Raw genomic sequence first — 20,201 nt, forward strand, 5'->3', positions numbered from 1 at the left:
CACCTCAGGTCTGGGAACCATCCTGCGTATCGTGGATTCTAAGGAGCCAGCCGGCCACTCCCAGCCACAGGCCCCCAAACACAAACAACGGCGCTTTTCCCTGGAAAACAAAACTCGCCTGCCAACATTTTGATGGCAGATTGCAGGAGCCACTTGGTACTATCAAACCAGCCCAACTTGGCACTGGTGCCACCATGGATCTGGTCACCATCCTGCCTATCGTAGCTTTTCAGGACCTAGCCGGTCACTCCAAGCCATAGGCGCCCAGACAAAAAGCTCGGCCCTTTTCCCTGGCAAACAAAGTAAGCTGCCCCGCTTCTGGATGGCAGATTGCAGGAACCACTTGGTACTATCAAACCAGCCCGACTTGGCACTGGTGCCACCTTGGGTCTGGGAACCATCCTGCGTATCGTGGATTCTAAGGAGCCAGCCGGTCACTCCCAGCCACAGGCCCCCAAACACAAACAACGGCGCTTTTCCCTGGAAAACAAAACTCGCCTGCCAATATTTTGATGGCAGATTGCAGGAGCCACTTGCTACTATCAAATCAGCCCAACTTGGCACTGGTGCCACCATGGGTCTGGTCACCATCCTGCCTATCGTAGCTTTTCAGGAGCCAGCCGGTCCCTCCCTGCCATAGGCCCCCAGAGAAAAACCTCGGCCCGTTTCCCTGGCAAACAAAAGTAAGCTGCCCCGCTTCTGGATGGCAGATTGCAGGAGCCACTTTGCACCATCAAACTAGCCCGACTTGGCACTGGTGCCACCTCAGGTCTGGGAACCATCCTGCGTATCGTGGATTCTAAGGAGCCAGCCGGCCACTCCAGCCACAGGCCCCCAGACACAAACAACGGCGCTTTTCCCTGGAAAACAAAACTCGCCTGCCAACTTTTAGATGGCAGATTGCAGGAGCCACTTGGTACTGTCAAATCAGCCCAACTTGGCACTGGTGCCACCATGGGTCTGGTCACCATCCTGCCTATCGTAGCTTTTCAGGACCTAGCAGGTCACTCCCAGCCATAGGCGCCCAGACAAAAAGCTCGGCCCGTTTCCCTGGCAAACAAAAGTAAGCTGCCCCGCTTCTGGATGGCAGATTTCCGGAGCCACTTGGTACTATCAAACCAGCCCGACTTGGCACTGGTGCCACCTCTGGTCTGGGAACCATGCTGCGTATCGTGGATTCTAAGGAGCCATCCGTCCACTCCCAGCCACAGGCCCCCAAACACAAACAACGGCGCTTTTCCCTGGAAAACAAAACTCGCCTGCCAACATTTTGATGGCAGATTGCAGGAGCCACTTGCTACTATCAAATCAGCCCATCTTGGCACTGGTGCCACCATGGGTCTGGTCACCATCCTGCCTATCGTAGGTGTTCAGGCGCCAGCCGGTCACTCCCAGCCATAGGCCCCCAGAGAAAAACCTCGGCCCGTTTCCCTGGCAAACAAAAGTAAGCTGCCCCGCTTCTGGATGGCAGATTGCAGGAGCCACTTTGCACCATCAAACCAGCCCAACTTGGCACTGGTGCCACCTCTGGTCTGGGAACCATGCTGTGTATCGTGGATTCCAATTAGCAAGCCGGCCACTCCCAGCCACAGGCCTCCAAACACAAACAACGGCGCTTTTCCCTGGAAAACAAAACTCGCCTGCCAACTTTTTGATGGCAGATTGCAGGAGCCACTTGGTACTATCAAACCAGCCCAACTTGGCACTGGTGCCACCATGGGTCTGGTAACCATCCTGCCTATCGTAGCTTTTCAGGACCTAGACGGTCACTCCCAGCCATAGGCCCCGTGACACAAAGCTCGGCCCTTTTCCCTGGCAAACAAAAGTAAGCTGTCCCGCTTCTGGATGGCAGATTGCAGGATCCACTAGGTATTATCAAACCAGCCCGACTTGGCACTGGTGCCACCTCTGGTCTGGGAACCATCCTGCGTATCGTGGATTCTAAGCAGCCAGCCGGCCACTCCCAGCCACAGGCCCCCAAACACAAACAACGGCGCTTTTCCCTGGAAAACAAAACTCGCCTGCCAACATTTTGATGGCAGATTGCAGGAGCCACTTGGTACTATCAAACCAGCCCAACTTGGCACTGGTGCCACCATGGGTCTGGTCACCATCCTGCCTATCGTAGCTTTTCAGGAGCCAGCCGGTCACTCCAAGCCATAGGCCCCCAGACAAAAACCTCGGCCCGTTTCCCTGGCAAAGAAAAATAAGCTACCCCGCTTCTGGATGGCACATTGCAGGAGCCACTTTGCACCATCAAACCAGCCCGACTTGGCACTGGTGCCACCTCTGGTCTGGGAACCATCCTGCGTATCGTGGATTCTAATTAGCCATCCGTCCACTCCCAGCCACAGGCCCCCAAACAAAAACAACGGCGCTTTTCCCTGGAAAACAAAACTCGCCTGCCAAATTTTGATGGCAGATTGCCGGAGCCACTGGGTACTATCAAACCAGCCCGACTTGGCACTGGTGCCACCTCAGGTCTGGGAACCATGCTGCGTATCGTAGATTCTAATTAGCCATCTGGCCACTCCCAGCCATAGGCCCCCAGACAAAAACCTCGGCCCGTTTCCCTGGCAAACAAAAGTAAGTTATCCCGCTTCTGGATGGCAGATTGCAGGAGCCACTTTTCACCATCAAACCAGCCCAACTTGGCACTGGTGCCACCTGTGGTCTGGGAACCATCCTGCGTATCGTGGATTCTAAGGAGCCAGCCGGCCACTCCCTGCCACAGGCCCCCAAACACAAACAACGGCGCTTTTCCCTGGATAACAAACTCGCCTGCTAACTTTTTGATGGCAGATTGCAGGAGCCACTTGGTACTATCAAACCAGCCCAACTTGGCACTGGTGCCACCATGGGTCTGGTCACCATCCTGCCTATCGTAGCTTTTCAGGAGCCAGGCGGTCACTCCCAGCCATAGGCCCTGAGACACAAACCTCGGCCCGTATCCCTGGCAAACAAAAGTAAGCTGCCCCGCTTCTGGATGGCAGATTGCAGGACGCACTTGGTACTATCAAACCAGCCCAACTTGGCACTGGTGCCACCTCTGGTCTGGGAACCATGCCGCGTATCGTGGATTCTAAGGAGCCAGCCGGCCACTCCCAGCCACAGGCCCCCAAACAGAAACAACGGCGCTTTTCCCTGGAAAACAAAACTCGCCTGCCAACTTTTTCATGGCTGATTGCAGGAGCCACTTGGTACTATCAAATCAGCCCAGCTTGGCACTGGTGCCACCATGGGTCTGGTCACCATCCTGCCTATTGTAGCTTTTCAGGAGCCAGCCGGTCACTCCCAGCCATAGGCCCCCAGACACAAACCTCGGCCCGTTTCCCTGGCAAAGAAAAATAAGCTACCCCGCTTCTGGATGGCACATTGCAGGAGCCACTTTGCACCATCAAACCAGCCCGACTTGGCACTGGTGCCACCTCTGGTCTGGGAACCATCCTGCGTATCGTGGATTCTAATTAGCCATCCGTCCACTCCCAGCCACAGGCCCCCAAACAAAAACAACGGCGCTTTTCCCTGGAAAACAAAACTCGCCTGCCAAATTTTGATGGCAGATTGCCGGAGCCACTGGGTACTATCAAACCAGCCCGACTTGGCACTGGTGCCACCTCAGGTCTGGGAACCATGCTGCGTATCGTAGATTCTAATTAGCCATCTGGCCACTCCCAGCCATAGGCCCCCAGACAAAAACCTCGGCCCGTTTCCCTGGCAAACAAAAGTAAGTTATCCCGCTTCTGGATGGCAGATTGCAGGAGCCACTTTTCACCATCAAACCAGCCCAACTTGGCACTGGTGCCACCTGTGGTCTGGGAACCATCCTGCGTATCGTGGATTCTAAGGAGCCAGCCGGCCACTCCCTGCCACAGGCCCCCAAACACAAACAACGGCGCTTTTCCCTGGATAACAAACTCGCCTGCTAACTTTTTGATGGCAGATTGCAGGAGCCACTTGGTACTATCAAACCAGCCCAACTTGGCACTGGTGCCACCATGGGTCTGGTCACCATCCTGCCTATCGTAGCTTTTCAGGAGCCAGGCGGTCACTCCCAGCCATAGGCCCTGAGACACAAACCTCGGCCCGTATCCCTGGCAAACAAAAGTAAGCTGCCCCGCTTCTGGATGGCAGATTGCAGGACGCACTTGGTACTATCAAACCAGCCCAACTTGGCACTGGTGCCACCTCTGGTCTGGGAACCATGCCGCGTATCGTGGATTCTAAGGAGCCAGCCGGCCACTCCCAGCCACAGGCCCCCAAACAGAAACAACGGCGCTTTTCCCTGGAAAACAAAACTCGCCTGCCAACTTTTTCATGGCTGATTGCAGGAGCCACTTGGTACTATCAAATCAGCCCAACTTGGCACTGGTGCCACCATGGGTCTGGTCACCATCCTGCCTATTGTAGCTTTTCAGGAGCCAGCCGGTCACTCCCAGCCATAGGCCCCCAGACACAAACCTCGGCCCGTTTCCCTGGCAAACAAAAGTAAGCTACCCCGCTTCTGGATGGCAGATTGCAGGAACCACTTTGCACCATCAAACTAGCCCGACTTGGCACTGGTGCCACCTCTGGTCTGGGAACCATGCTGCGTATCGTGGATTCTAAGGAGCCATCCGTCCACTCCCAGACACAGGCCCCCAAACACAAACAACGGCGCTTTTCCCTGGAAAACAAAACTCGCCTGCCAACTTTTTGATGGCAGATTGCAGGAGCCACTTGGTACTATCAAACCAGCCCAACTTGGCACTGGTGCCACCATGGGTCTGGTCACCATCCTGCCTATCGTAGCTTTTCAGGAGCAAGCCGGTCACTCCCAGCCATAGGCCCCCAGACACAAACCTCGGCCCGTTTCCCTGGCAAACAAAAGTAAGCTGCCCCGCTTCTGGATGGCAGATTGCAGGACGCACTTGGTACTATCAAACCAGCCCGACTTGGCACTGGTGCCACCTCTGGTCTGGGAACCATCCTGCGTATCGTGGATTCTAAGCAGCCAGCCGGCCACTCCCAGCCACAGGCCCCCAAACACAAACAACGGCGCTTTTCCCTGGAAAACAAAACTCGCCTGCCAACATTTTGATGGCAGATTGCAGGAGCCACTTGGTACTATCAAATCAGCCCAACTTGGCACTGGTGCCACCATGCGTTTGGTCACCATCCTGCCTATCGTAGCTTTTCAGGAGCCAGACGGTCACTCCCAGCTATAGGCCCCCAGACAAAAACCTCGGCCCGTTTCCCTGGCATACAAAAGTAAGCTGCCCCGCTTCTGGATGGCAGATTGCAGGAACAACTTGGTACTATCAAACCAGCCCGACTTGGCACTGGTGCCACCTCTGGTCTGGGAACCATCCTGCGTATCGTGGATTCTAAGGAGCCAGCCGGCCACTCCCAGCCACAGGCCCCCAAACACAAACAACGGCGCTTTTCCCTGGAAAACAAAACTCGCCTGCCAACATTTTGATGGCAGATTGCAGGAGCCACTTGGTACTATCAAACCAGCCCAACTTGGCACTGGTGCCACCATGGATCTGGTCACCATCCTGCCTATCGTAGCTTTTCAGGACCTAGCCGGTCACTCCAAGCCATAGGCGCCCAGACAAAAAGCTCGGCCCTTTTCCCTGGCAAACAAAGTAAGCTGCCCCGCTTCTGGATGGCAGATTGCAGGAACCACTTGGTACTATCAAACCAGCCCGACTTGGCACTGGTGCCACCTTGGGTCTGGGAACCATCCTGCGTATCGTGGATTCTAAGGAGCCAGCCGGTCACTCCCAGCCACAGGCCCCCAAACACAAACAACGGCGCTTTTCCCTGGAAAACAAAACTCGCCTGCCAATATTTTGATGGAAGATTGCAGGAGCCACTTGCTACTATCAAATCAGCCCAACTTGGCACTGGTGCCACCATGGGTCTGGTCACCATCCTGCCTATCGTAGCTTTTCAGGAGCCAGCCGGTCCCTCCCTGCCATAGGCCCCCAGAGAAAAACCTCGGCCCGTTTCCCTGGCAAACAAAAGTAAGCTGCCCCGCTTCTGGATGGCAGATTGCAGGAGCCACTTTGCACCATCAAACTAGCCCGACTTGGCACTGGTGCCACCTCAGGTCTGGGAACCATCCTGCGTATCGTGGATTCTAAGGAGCCAGCCGGCCACTCCAGCCACAGGCCCCCAGACACAAACAACGGCGCTTTTCCCTGGAAAACAAAACTCGCCTGCCAACTTTTAGATGGCAGATTGCAGGAGCCACTTGGTACTGTCAAATCAGCCCAACTTGGCACTGGTGCCACCATGGGTCTGGTCACCATCCTGCCTATCGTAGCTTTTCAGGACCTAGCAGGTCACTCCCAGCCATAGGCGCCCAGACACAAAGCTCGGCCCGTTTCCCTGGCAAACAAAAGTAAGCTGCCCCGCTTCTGGATGGCAGATTTCCGGAGCCACTTGGTACTATCAAACCAGCCCGACTTGGCACTGGTGCCACCTCTGGTCTGGGAACCATGCTGCGTATCGTGGATTCTAAGGAGCCATCCGTCCACTCCCAGCCACAGGCCCCCAAACACAAACAACGGCGCTTTTCCCTGGAAAACAAAACTCGCCTGCCAACATTTTGATGGCAGATTGCAGGAGCCACTTGCTACTATCAAATCAGCCCATCTTGGCACTGGTGCCACCATGGGTCTGGTCACCATCCTGCCTATCGTAGGTGTTCAGGCGCCAGCCGGTCACTCCCAGCCATAGGCCCCCAGAGAAAAACCTCGGCCCGTTTCCCTGGCAAACAAAAGTAAGCTGCCCCGCTTCTGGATGGCAGATTGCAGGAGCCACTTTGCACCATCAAACCAGCCCAACTTGGCACTGGTGCCACCTCTGGTCTGGGAACCATGCTGTGTATCGTGGATTCCAATTAGCAAGCCGGCCACTCCCAGCCACAGGCCTCCAAACACAAACAACGGCGCTTTTCCCTGGAAAACAAAACTCGCCTGCCAACTTTTTGATGGCAGATTGCAGGAGCCACTTGGTACTATCAAACCAGCCCAACTTGGCACTGGTGCCACCATGGGTCTGGTAACCATCCTGCCTATCGTAGCTTTTCAGGACCTAGACGGTCACTCCCAGCCATAGGCCCCGTGACACAAAGCTCGGCCCTTTTCCCTGGCAAACAAAAGTAAGCTGTCCCGCTTCTGGATGGCAGATTGCAGGATCCACTAGGTATTATCAAACCAGCCCGACTTGGCACTGGTGCCACCTCTGGTCTGGGAACCATCCTGCGTATCGTGGATTCTAAGCAGCCAGCCGGCCACTCCCAGCCACAGGCCCCCAAACACAAACAACGGCGCTTTTCCCTGGAAAACAAAACTCGCCTGCCAACATTTTGATGGCAGATTGCAGGAGCCACTTGGTACTATCAAACCAGCCCAACTTGGCACTGGTGCCACCATGGGTCTGGTCACCATCCTGCCTATCGTAGCTTTTCAGGAGCCAGCCGGTCACTCCAAGCCATAGGCCCCCAGACAAAAACCTCGGCCCGTTTCCCTGGCAAAGAAAAATAAGCTACCCCGCTTCTGGATGGCACATTGCAGGAGCCACTTTGCACCATCAAACCAGGCCGACTTGGCACTGGTGCCACCTCTGGTCTGGGAACCATCCTGCGTATCGTGGATTCTAATTAGCCATCCGTCCACTCCCAGCCACAGGCCCCCAAACAAAAACAACGGCGCTTTTCCCTGGAAAACAAAACTCGCCTGCCAAATTTTGATGGCAGATTGCCGGAGCCACTGGGTACTATCAAACCAGCCCAACTTGACACTGGTGCCACCATGGGTCTGGTCACCATCCTGCCTATCGTAGCTTTTCAGGAGCCAGCCGGTCACTCCCAGCCATAGGCCCCCAGAAAAAAAGCTCGGACCGTTTCCCTGGCAAACAAAAGTAAGTTATTCCGCTACTGGATGGCAGATTGCAGGAGCCACTTTTCACCATCAAACCAGCCCGACTTGGCACTGGTGCCACCTCTGGTCTGGGAACCATGCTGCGTATCGTGGATTCTAAGGAGCCAGCCGGCCACTCCCAGCCACAGGCCCCCAAACACAAACAACGGCGCATTTCCCTGGATAACAAACTCGCCTGCCAACTTTTTTTATGGCAGATTGCAGGAGCCACTTGGTACTATCAAACCAGCCCAACTTGGCACTGGTGCCACCATGGGTCTGGTCACCATCCTGCCTATCGTAGCTTTTCAGGAGCCAGCCGGTCACTCCCAGCCATAGGCCCCGAGACACAAACCTCGGCCCGTTTCCCTGGCAAACAAAAGTAAGCTACCCCGCTTCTGGATGGCAGATTGCAGGACGCACTTGGTACTATCAAACCAGCCCAACTTGGCACTGGTGCCACCTCTGGTCTGGGAACCATGCTGCGTATCGTGGATTCTAAGGAGCCAGCCGGCCACTCCCAGCCACAGGCCCCCAAATACAAACAACGGCGCTTTTCCCTGGAAAACAAAACTCGCCTGCCAACATTTTGATGGCAGATTGCAGGAGCCACTTGGTACTATCAAACCAGCCCAACTTGGCACTGGTGCCACCATGGGTCTGGTCACCATCCTGCCTATCGTAGCTTTTCAGGAGCCAGCCGGTCACTCCCAGCCATAGGCCCCCAGACACAAACCTCGGCCCGTTTCCCTGGCAAACAAAAGTAAGCTGCCCCGCTTCTGGATGGCAGATTGCAGGAGCCACTTGGTACTATCAAACCAGCCCAACTTGGCACTGGTGCCACCTTGGGTCTGGGAACCATCCTGCGTATCGTGGATTCTAAGGAGCCAGCCGGTCACTCTCAGCCACAGGCCCCCAAACACAAACCACAGCGCTTTTCCCTGGAAAACAAAACCCGCCTGCCGACATTTTGATGGCAGATTGCAGGAGCCACTTGCTACTATCAAATCAGCCCAACTTGGCACTGGTGCCACCATGGGTCTGGTCACCATCCTGCCTATCGTAGCTTTTCAGGAGCCAGCCGGTCACTCCCAGCCATAGGCACCCAGACACAAAGCTCGGCCCGTTTCCCTGGCAAACAAAAGTAAGCTGCCCCGCTTCTGGATGGCAGATTGCAGGACGCACTTGGTACTATCAAACCAGCCCGACTTGGCACTGGTGCCACCTCTGGTCTGGGAACCATGGTGCGTATCGTGAATTCTAAGGAGCCAGCCGGCCACTCCCAGCCATAGGCACCCAAACACAAACAACGGCGCTTTTCCCTGGAAAACAAAACTCGCCTGCCAACTTTTTGATGGCAGATTGCAGGAGCCACTTGGTACTATCAAACCAGCTCAACTTGGCACTGGTGCCACCATGGGTCTCCTCACCATCCTGCCTATCGTAGCTTTTCAGGAGCCAGCCGGTCACTCCCAGCCATAGGCCCCCAGACACAAACCTCGGCCCGTTTCCCTGGCAAACAAAAGTAAGCTGCCCCGCTTCTGCATGGCAGATTGCAGGAGCTATTTAGTACTATCAAACCAGCCCGACTTGGCACTGGTGCCACCTCAGGTCTGGGAACCATCCTGCCTATCGTGGATTCTAAGGAGCCAGCCGGCCACTCCCAGCCACAGGCGCCCAAACACAAACAACGGCGCTTTTCCCTGGAAAACAAAACTCGCCCTCCAAATTTTGACGGCAGATTGCAGGAGCCACTTGGTACTATCAAATCAGCCCAACTTGGGACTGGTGCCACCATGGGTCTGGTCACCATCCTGCCTATCGTAGCTTTTCAGGAGCCAGCCGGTCACTCCCAGCCATAGGCCCCCAGACAAAAACCTCGGCCCGTTTCCCTGGCATACAAAAGTAAGCTGCCCTGCTTCTGGATGGCAGATTGCAGGAACCACTTGGTACTATCAAACCAGCAAAACTTGGCACTGGTGCCACCTTGGGTCTGGATACCATGCTGCGTATCGTGGATTCTAAGGAGCCAGCCGGCCACTCCCAGCCACAGGCCCCCAAACACAAACAACGGCGCTTTTCCCTGGAAAACAAAACTCTCCTGCCAACTTTTTGATGGGAGATTGCAGGAGCCACTTGTTTTTATCAAATCAGACCAACTTGGCACTGGTGCCACCATGGGTCTGGTCACCATCCTGCCTATCGTAGCTTTTCAGGAGCCAGCCGGTCACTCGCAGCCATAGGCCCCCGGACACAAACCTCGGCCCGTTTCCCTGACAAACAAAAGTAAGTTATCCCGCTTCTGGATGGCAGATTGCCGGAGCCACTTGGTACTATCAAACCAGCCCGACTTGGCACTGGTGCCACCATGGGTCTGGTCACCATCCTGCCTATCGTGGATTCTAATTAGCCCTCTGTCCACTCCCAGCCACAGGCCCCCAAACAAAAACAACGGCGCTTTTCCCTGGAAAACAAAACTCGTCTGCCAACTTTTTGATGGCAGATTGCCAGAGCCACTTGGTACTATCAAACCAGCCCAACTTGGCACTGGTGCCACCTTGGGTCTGGGAACCATGCTGCGTATCGTGGATTATAAGGAGCCATCCGGCCACTCCCAGCCACAGGCCCCCAAACAAATACAACGGCGCTTTTCCCTGGAAAACAAAACTCGCCTGCCAAATTTTTGATGGCAGATTGCAGGAGCCACTTGGTACTATCAAACCAGCCCAACTTGACACTGGTGCCACCATGGGTCTGGTCACCATCCTGCCTATCTTAGCTTTTCTGGAGCCAGCCGGTCACTCCCAGCCATAGGCCCCCAGACACAAACCTCGGCCCGTTTCCCTGGCAAACAAAAGTAAGCTGCCCCGCTTCTGGATGGCAGATTGCAGGAGCCACTTGGTACTATCAAACCAGCCCAACTTGGCACTGGTGCCACCTTGGGTCTGGGAACCATCCTGCGTATCGTGGATTCTAAGGAGCCAGCCCGTCACTCCCAGCCACAGGCCCCCAAACACAAACCACAGCGCTTTTCTCTGGAAAACAAACCCGCCTGCCGACATTTTGATGGCAGATTGCAGGAGCCACTTGCTGCTATCAAATCAGCCCAACTTGGCACTGGTGCCACCATGGGTCTGGTCACCATCCTGCCTATCGTAGCTTTTCAGGAGCCAGCCGGTCACTCCCAGTCATAGGCCCCCAGACACAAACCTCTGCCCGTTTCCCTGGCAAGCAAAAGTAAGCTGCCCCGCTTCTGGATGGCAGATTGTAGGACGCACTTGGTACTATCAAACCAGCCCGACTTGGCACTGGTGCCACCTCTGGTCTGGGAACTATGGTGCGTATCGTGGATTCTAAGGAGCCAGCCGGCCACTCCCAGCCATAGGCACCCAAACACAAACAACGGCGCTTTTCCCTGGAAAACAAAACTCGCCTGCCAACTTTTTGATGGCAGATTGCAGGAGCCACTTGGTACTATCAAACCAGCTCAACTTGGCACTGGTGCCACCATGGGTCTGCTCACCATCCTGCCTATCGTAGCTTTTCAGGAGCCAGACGGTCACTCGCAGCCATAGGCCCCCAGACAAAAACCTCGGCCCGTTTCCCTGGCAAACAAAAGTAAGTTATCCCACTTCTGGATGGCAGATTGCAGGAGCCACTTTTCACCATCAAACCAGCCCAACTTGGCACTGGTGCCACCTCTGGTCTGGGAACCATCCTGCGTATCGTGGATTCTAAGGAGCCAGCCGGCCACTCCTGCCACAGGCCCCCAAACACAAACAACGGCGCTTTTCCCTGGATAACAAACTCGCCTGCCAACTTTTTGATGGCAGATTGCAGGAGCCACTTGGTACTATCAAACCAGCCCAACTTGGCACTGGTGCCACCATGGGTCTGGTCACCATCCTGCCTATCGTAGCTTTTCAGGAGCCAGGCGGTCACTCCCAGCCATAGGCCCTGAGACACAAACCTCGGCCCGTATCCCTGGCAAACAAAAGTAAGCTGCCCCGCTTCTGGATGGCAGATTGCAGGACGCACTTGGTACTATCAAACCAGCCCAACTTGGCACTGGTGCCACCTCTGGTCTGGGAACCATGCCGCGTATCGTGGATTCTAAGGAGCCAGCCGGCCACTCCCAGCCACAGGCCCCCAAACAGAAACAACGGCGCTTTTCCCTGGAAAACAAAACTCGCCTGCCAACTTTTTCATGGCTGATTGCAGGAGCCACTTGGTACTATCAAATCAGCCCAGCTTGGCACTGGTGCCACCATGGGTCTGGTCACCATCCTGCCTATCTTAGCTTTTCAGGAGCCAGCCGGTCACTCCCAGCCATAGGCCCCCAGACACAAACCTCGGCCCGTTTCCCTGGCAAACAAAAGTAAGCTACCCCGCTTCTGGATGGCAGATTGCAGGAACCACTTTGCACCATCAAACTAGCCCGACTTGGCACTGGTGCCACCTCTGGTCTGGGAACCATGCTGCGTATCGTGGATTCTAAGGAGCCATCCGTCCACTCCCAGACACAGGCCCCCAAACACAAACAACGGCGCTTTTCCCTGGAAAACAAAACTCGCCTGCCAACTTTTTGATGGCAGATTGCAGGAGCCACTTGGTACTATCAAACCAGCCCAACTTGGCACTGGTGCCACCATGGGTCTGGTCACCATCCTGCCTATCGTAGCTTTTCAGGAGCAAGCCGGTCACTCCCAGCCATAGGCCCCCAGACACAAACCTCGGCCCGTTTCCCTGGCAAACAAAAGTAAGCTGCCCCGCTTCTGGATGGCAGATTGCAGGACGCACTTGGTAGTATCAAACCAGCCCGACTTGGCACTGGTGCCACCTCTGGTCTGGGAACCATCCTGCGTATCGTGGATTCTAAGCAGCCAGCCGGCCACTCCCAGCCACAGGCCCCCAAACACAAACAACGGCGCTTTTCCCTGGAAAACAAAACTCGCCTGCCAACATTTTGATGGCAGATTGCAGGAGCCACTTGGTACTATCAAATCAGCCCAACTTGGCACTAGTGCCACCATGCGTTTGGTCACCATCCTGCCTATCGTAGCTTTTCAGGAGCCAGACGGTCACTCCCAGCTATAGGCCCCCAGACAAAAACCTCGGCCCGTTTCCCTGGCATACAAAAGTAAGCTGCCCCGCTTCTGGATGGCAGATTGCAGGAACAACTTGGTACTATCAAACTAGCCCGACTTGGCACTGGTGCCACCTCTGGTCTGGGAACCATCCTGCGTATCGTGGATTCTAAGCAGCCAGCCGGCCACTCCCAGCCACAGGCCCCCAAACACAAACAACGGCGCTTTTCCCTGGAAAACAAAACTCGCCTGCCAACATTTTGATGGCAGATTGCAGGAGCCACTTGGTACTATCAAACCAGCCCAACTTGGCACTGGTGCCACCATGGATCTGGTCACCATCCTGCCTATCGTAGCTTTTCAGGACCTAGCCGGTCACTCCAAGCCATAGGCGCCCAGACAAAAAGCTCGGCCCGTTTCCCTGGCAAACAAAAGTAAGTTATCCCACTTCTGGATGGCAGATTGCAGGAGCCACTTTTCACCATCAAACCAGCCCAACTTGGCACTGGTGCCACCTCTGGTCTGGGAACCATCCTGCGTATCGTGGATTCTAAGGAGCCAGCCGGCCACTCCTGCCACAGGCCCCCAAACACAAACAACGGCGCTTTTCCCTGGATAACAAACTCGCCTGCCAACTTTTTGATGGCAGATTGCAGGAGCCACTTGGTACTATCAAACCAGCCCAACTTGGCACTGGTGCCACCATGGGTCTGGTCACCATCCTGCCTATCGTAGCTTTTCAGGAGCCAGGCGGTCACTCCCAGCCATAGGCCCTGAGACACAAACCTCGGCCCGTATCCCTGGCAAACAAAAGTAAGCTGCCCCGCTTCTGGATGGCAGATTGCAGGACGCACTTGGTACTATCAAACCAGCCCAACTTGGCACTGGTGCCACCTCTGGTCTGGGAACCATGCCGCGTATCGTGGATTCTAAGGAGCCAGCCGGCCACTCCCAGCCACAGGCCCCCAAACAGAAACAACGGCGCTTTTCCCTGGAAAACAAAACTCGCCTGCCAACTTTTTCATGGCTGATTGCAGGAGCCACTTGGTACTATCAAATCAGCCCAGCTTGGCACTGGTGCCACCATGGGTCTGGTCACCATCCTGCCTATCTTAGCTTTTCAGGAGCCAGCCGGTCACTCCCAGCCATAGGCCCCCAGACACAAACCTCGGCCCGTTTCCCTGGCAAACAAAAGTAAGCTACCCCGCTTCTGGATGGCAGATTGCAGGAACCACTTTGCACCATCAAACTAGCCCGACTTGGCACTGGTGCCACCTCTGGTCTGGGAACCATGCTGCGTATCGTGGATTCTAAGGAGCCATCCGTCCACTCCCAGACACAGGCCACCAAACACAAACAACGGCGCTTTTCCCTGGAAAACAAAACTCGCCTGCCAACTTTTTGATGGCAGATTGCAGGAGCCACTTGGTACTATCAAACCAGCCCAACTTGGCACTGGTGCCACCATGGGTCTGGTCACCATCCTGCCTATCGTAGCTTTTCAGGAGCAAGCCGGTCACTCCCAGCCATAGGCCCCCAGACACAAACCTCGGCCCGTTTCCCTGGCAAACAAAAGTAAGCTGCCCCGCTTCTGGATGGCAGATTGCAGGACGCACTTGGTAGTATCAAACCAGCCCGACTTGGCACTGGTGCCACCTCTGGTCTGGGAACCATCCTGCGTATCGTGGATTCTAAGCAGCCAGCCGGCCACTCCCAGCCACAGGCCCCCAAACACAAACAACGGCGCTTTTCCCTGGAAAACAAAACTCGCCTGCCAACATTTTGATGGCAGATTGCAGGAGCCACTTGGTACTATCAAATCAGCCCAACTTGGCACTAGTGCCACCATGCGTTTGGTCACCATCCTGCCTATCGTAGCTTTTCAGGAGCCAGCCGGTCACTCCCAGCTATAGGCCCCCAGACAAAAACCTCGGCCCGTTTCCCTGGCATACAAAAGTAAGCTGCCCCGCTTCTGGATGGCAGATTGCAGGAACAACTTGGTACTATCAAACCAGCCCGACTTGGCACTGGTGCCACCTCTGGTCTGGGAACCATCCTGCGTATCGTGGATTCTAAGCAGCCAGCCGGCCACTCCCAGCCACAGGCCCCCAAACACAAACAACGGCGCTTTTCCCTGGAAAACAAAACTCGCCTGCCAACATTTTGATGGCAGATTGCAGGAGCCACTTGGTACTATCAAACCAGCCCAACTTGGCACTGGTGCCACCATGGATCTGGTCACCATCCTGCCTATCGTAGCTTTTCAGGACCTAGCCGGTCACTCCAAGCCATAGGCGCCCAGACAAAAAGCTCGGCCCGTTTCCCTGGCAAACAAAGTAAGCTGCCCCGCTTCTGGATGGCAGATTGCAGGAACCACTTGGTACTATCAAACCAGCCCGACTTGGCACTGGTGCCACCTTGGGTCTGGGAACCATCCTGCGTATCGTGGATTCTAAGGAGCCAGCCGGTCACTCCCAGCCACAGGCCCCCAAACACAAACAACGGCGCTTTTCCCTGGAAAACAAAACTCGCCTGCCAATATTTTGATGGCAGATTGCAGGAGCCACTTGCTACTATCAAATCAGCCCAACTTGGCACTGGTGCCACCATGGGTCTGGTCACCATCCTGCCTATCGTAGCTTTTCAGGAGCCAGCCGGTCCCTCCCTGCCATAGGCCACCAGAGAAAAACCTCGGCCCGTTTCCCTGGCAAACAAAAGTAAGCTGCCCCGCTTCTGGATGGCAGATTGCAGGAGCCACTTTGCACCATCAAACTAGCCCGACTTGGCACTGGTGCCACCTCAGGTCTGGGAACCATCCTGCGTATCGTGGATTCTAAGGAGCCAGCCGGCCACTCCAGCCACAGGCCCCCAGACACAAACAACGGCGCTTTTCCCTGGAAAACAAAACTCGCCTGCCAACTTTTAGATGGCAGATTGCAGGAGCCACTTGGTACTGTCAAATCAGCCCAACTTGGCACTGGTGCCACCATGGGTCTGGTCACCATCCTGCCTATCGTAGCTTTTCAGGACCTAGCAGGTCACTCCCAGCCATAGGCGCCCAGACACAAAGCTCGGCCCGTTTCCCTGGCAAACAAAAGTAAGCTGCCCCGCTTCTGGATGGCAGATTTCCGGAGCCACTTGGTACTATCAAACCAGCCCGACTTGGCACTGGTGCCACCTCTGGTCTGGGAACCATGCTGCGTATCGTGGATTCTAAGGAGCCATCCGTCCACTCCCAGCCACAGGCCCCCAAACACAAACAACGGCGCTTTTCCCTGGAAAACAAAACTCGCCTGCCAACATTTTGATGGCAGATTGCAGGAGCCACTTGCTACTATCAAATCAGCCCATCTTGGCACTGGTGCCACCATGGGTCTGGTCACCATCCTGCCTATCGTAGGTGTTCAGGCGCCAGCCGGTCACTCCCAGCCATAGGCCCCCAGAGAAAAACCTCGGCCCGTTTCCCTGGCAAACAAAAGTAAGCTGCCCCGCTTCTGGATGGCAGATTGCAGGAGCCACTTTGCACCATCAAACCAGCCCAACTTGGCACTGGTGCCACCTCTGGTCTGGGAACCATGCTGTGTATCGTGGATTCCAATTAGCAAGCCGGCCACTCCCAGCCACAGGCCTCCAAACACAAACAACGGCGCTTTTCCCTGGAAAACAAAACTCGCCTGCCAACTTTTTGATGGCAGATTGCAGGAGCCACTTGGTACTATCAAACCAGCCCAACTTGGCACTGGTGCCACCATGGGTCTGGTAACCATCCTGCCTATCGTAGCTTTTCAGGACCTAGACGGTCACTCCCAGCCATAGGCCCCGTGACACAAAGCTCGGCCCTTTTCCCTGGCAAACAAAAGTAAGCTGTCCCGCTTCTGGATGGCAGATTGCAGGATCCACTAGGTATTATCAAACCAGCCCGACTTGGCACTGGTGCCACCTCTGGTCTGGGAACCATCCTGCGTATCGTGGATTCTAAGCAGCCAGCCGGCCACTCCCAGCCACAGGCCCCCAAACACAAACAACGGCGCTTTTCCCTGGAAAACAAAACTCGCCTGCCAACATTTTGATGGCAGATTGCAGGAGCCACTTGGTACTATCAAACCAGCCCAACTTGGCACTGGTGCCACCATGGGTCTGGTCACCATCCTGCCTATCGTAGCTTTTCAGGAGCCAGCCGGTCACTCCCAGCCATAGGCCCCCAGACAAAAACCTCGGCCCGTTTCCCTGGCAAAGAAAAATAAGCTACCCCGCTTCTGGATGGCACATTGCAGGAGCCACTTTGCACCATCAAACCAGCCCGACTTGGCACTGGTGCCACCTCTGGTCTGGGAACCATCCTGCGTATCGTGGATTCTAATTAGCCATCCGTCCACTCCCAGCCACAGGCCCCCAAACAAAAACAACGGCGCTTTTCCCTGGAAAACAAAACTCGCCTGCCAAATTTTGATGGCAGATTGCCGGAGCCACTGGGTACTATCAAACCAGCCCAACTTGACACTGGTGCCACCATGGGTCTGGTCACCATCCTGCCTATCGTAGCTTTTCAGGAGCCAGCCGGTCACTCCCAGCCATAGGCCCCCAGAAAAAAAGCTCGGACCGTTTCCCTGGCAAACAAAAGTAAGTTATTCCGCTACTGGATGGCAGATTGCAGGAGCCACTTTTCACCATCAAACCAGCCCGACTTGGCACTGGTGCCACCTCTGGTCTGGGAACCATGCTGCGTATCGTGGATTCTAAGGAGCCAGCCGGCCACTCCCAGCCACAGGCCCCCAAACACAAACAACGGCGCATTTCCCTGGATAACAAACTCGCCTGCCAACTTTTTTTATGGCAGATTGCAGGAGCCACTTGGTACTATCAAACCAGCCCAACTTGGCACTGGTGCCACCATGGGTCTGGTCACCATCCTGCCTATCGTAGCTTTTCAGGAGCCAGCCGGTCACTCCCAGCCATAGGCCCCGAGACACAAACCTCGGCCCGTTTCCCTGGCAAACAAAAGTAAGCTACCCCGCTTCTGGATGGCAGATTGCAGGACGCACTTGGTACTATCAAACCAGCCCAACTTGGCACTGGTGCCACCTCTGGTCTGGGAACCATGCTGCGTATCGTGGATTCTAAGGAGCCAGCCGGCCACTCCCAGCCACAGGCCCCCAAATACAAACAACGGCGCTTTTCCCTGGAAAACAAAACTCGCCTGCCAACATTTTGATGGCAGATTGCAGGAGCCACTTGGTACTATCAAACCAGCCCAACTTGGCACTGGTGCCACCATGGGTCTGGTCACCATCCTGCCTATCTTAGCTTTTCAGGAGCCAGCCGGTCACTCCCAGCCATAGGCCCCCAGACACAAACCTCGGCCCGTTTCCCTGGCAAACAAAAGTAAGCTGCCCCGCTTCTGGATGGCAGATTGCAGGAGCCACTTGGTACTATCAAACCAGCCCAACTTGGCACTGGTGCCACCTTGGGTCTGGGAACCATCCTGCGTATCGTGGATTCTAAGGAGCCAGCCGGTCACTCTCAGCCACAGGCCCCCAAACACAAACCACAGCGCTTTTCCCTGGAAAACAAAACCCGCCTGCCGACATTTTGATGGCAGATTGCAGGAGCCACTTGCTACTATCAAATCAGCCCAACTTGGCACTGGTGCCACCATGGGTCTGGTCACCATCCTGCCTATCGTAGCTTTTCAGGAGCCAGCCGGTCACTCCCAGCCATAGGCCCCCAGACACAAAGCTCGGCCCGTTTCCCTGGCAAACAAAAGTAAGCTGCCCCGCTTCTGGATGGCAGATTGCAGGACGCACTTGGTACTATCAAACCAGCCCGACTTGGCACTGGTGCCACCTCTGGTCTGGGAACCATGGTGCGTATCGTGAATTCTAAGGAGCCAGCCGGCCACTCCCAGCCATAGGCACCCAAACACAAACAACGGCGCTTTTCCCTGGAAAACAAAACTCGCCTGCCAACTTTTTGATGGCAGATTGCAGGAGCCACTTGGTACTATCAAACCAGCTCAACTTGGCACTGGTGCCACCATGGGTCTGCTCACCATCCTGCCTATCGTAGCTTTTCAGGAGCCAGCCGGTCACTCCCAGCCATAGGCCCCCAGACACAAACCTCGGCCCGTTTCCCTGGCAAACAAAAGTAAGCTGCCCCGCTTCTGCATGGCAGATTGCAGGAGCTATTTAGTACTATCAAACCAGCCCGACTTGGCACTGGTGCCACCTCAGGTCTGGGAACCATCCTGCCTATCGTGGATTCTAAGGAGCCAGCCGGCCACTCCCAGCCACAGGCGCCCAAACACAAACAACGGCGCTTTTCCCTGGAAAACAAAACTCGCCCTCCAAATTTTGACGGCAGATTGCAGGAGCCACTTGGTACTATCAAATCAGCCCAACTTGGGTCTGGTGCCACCATGGGTCTGGTCACCATCCTGCCTATCGTAGCTTTTCAGGAGCCAGCCGGTCACTCCCAGCCATAGGCCCCCAGACAAAAACCTCGGCCCGTTTCCCTGGCATACAAAAGTAAGCTGCCCTGCTTCTGGATGGCAGATTGCAGGAACCACTTGGTACTATCAAACCAGCAAAACTTGGCACTGGTGCCACATTGGGTCTGGATACCATGCTGCGTATCGTGGATTCTAAGGAGCCAGCCGGCCACTCCCAGCCACAGGCCCCCAAACACAAACAACGGCGCTTTTCCCTGGAAAACAAAACTCTCCTGCCAACTTTTTGATGGGAGATTGCAGGAGCCACTTGGTTTTATCAAATCAGACCAACTTGGCACTGGTGCCACCATGGGTCTGGTCACCATCCTGCCTATCGTAGCTTTTCAGGAGCCAGCCGGTCACTCGCAGCCATAGGCCCCCGGACACAAACCTCGGCCCGTTTCCCTGACAAACAAAAGTAAGTTATCCCGCTTCTGGATGGCAGATTGCCGGAGCCACTTGGTACTATCAAACCAGCCCGACTTGGCACTGGTGCCACCATGGGTCTGGTCACCATCCTGCCTATCGTGGATTCTAATTAGCCCTCTGTCCACTCCCAGCCACAGGCCCCCAAACAAAAACAACGGCGCTTTTCCCTGGAAAACAAAACTCGTCTGCCAACTTTTTGATGGCAGATTGCCAGAGCCACTTGGTACTATCAAACCAGCCCAACTTGGCACTGGTGCCACCTTGGGTCTGGGAACCATGCTGCGT

The sequence above is a fragment of the Melospiza melodia genome, chromosome 2, assembly GCF_035770615.1.
Source record: "Melospiza melodia melodia isolate bMelMel2 chromosome 2, bMelMel2.pri, whole genome shotgun sequence".
NCBI lineage: Eukaryota > Metazoa > Chordata > Aves > Passeriformes > Passerellidae > Melospiza > Melospiza melodia.